Raw genomic sequence first — 996 nt, 5'->3', positions numbered from 1 at the left:
GTAAACTATTCGATATATCTGATTTTATTAGAGCAAGTATTCCACCAGAGTTTCGGATAGCTCCCCGTGACTTCAGTCGTGTTTTCCGGAATTGCGTATAGCCCTAAAAATCAATGTCATCTAGGTTTCAACTAGTAAAACAATATCGTATTTATTTGACATTTTTTAACTCACTTTTACCTAATTGTCTATTTAAACCTTCTATATTCCACACTAAGACTGCTAACTCCTCTGATGGAGATACTGCTGGGCCCTGGCCTACGAGCTATTGATGGTTTCCATCGCTATTGCCGATTCTAGGTCGTGGTTTGAAAGTTTTTATTTTAAAGTCGAAACAGCTCGTTTTCTATCTGCAGTTTATCAAATTTCATAGCACAAAATTTTTCATCAGCTTTGGCTTTCTTGAAATATGGTAGAAGTCTCTTTCTCATTGCCCTTGTTTTATCAGTATAGTCTTCTTACTACCTTTAAGGTTTTTGGCTGATCGTAGAGTATGCTGTTTTTGTGCTGGTTTACCAAGAGACACTAGTATAGTTGTCTTAGTTGATGACATTCTATACACATTTTGGATTTCAATGTCTTCAATACGTGGAAGAGCATATGCGTCCTTGACAGTCCTGTTGTTGAGCATTCCATATAGTCCACGCACATTCGAAGTGAATTGTCCTTTTTCCAGGCCAGTAAAATCGGTGACGCATAAGGACTATGACTCCTTTCAATGACTCCACTATCTAAAAGATCTTCCGTTGGACTAGTTGCTGAAATAGTATCCACTGCAACTCTCTTCACTAAGTCAGCAGCGTGCAATTCGCACAGAATGATGTGTGGAAAGATCCAAACTGGTGATAAAGACAGATTGGAAAGTCTTACAACAACTTGCTTAGTCACACCTGGGTTTACCTCAATCAGAGTAAGAGTCACTTCAATCCCAGCGGGAAAGACTGAATCATCTGAAAGAAAACCCTTTGCCTGTAAGGCACCGACATGTTGCCGATT

The sequence above is a fragment of the Lottia gigantea genome, assembly GCF_000327385.1.
Source record: "Lottia gigantea unplaced genomic scaffold LOTGIsca_13, whole genome shotgun sequence".
Lineage (NCBI taxonomy): Eukaryota > Metazoa > Mollusca > Gastropoda > Lottiidae > Lottia > Lottia gigantea.
The sequence above is the reverse complement of the archived record's forward strand: the minus strand, read 5'-3'. Positions refer to the sequence as shown.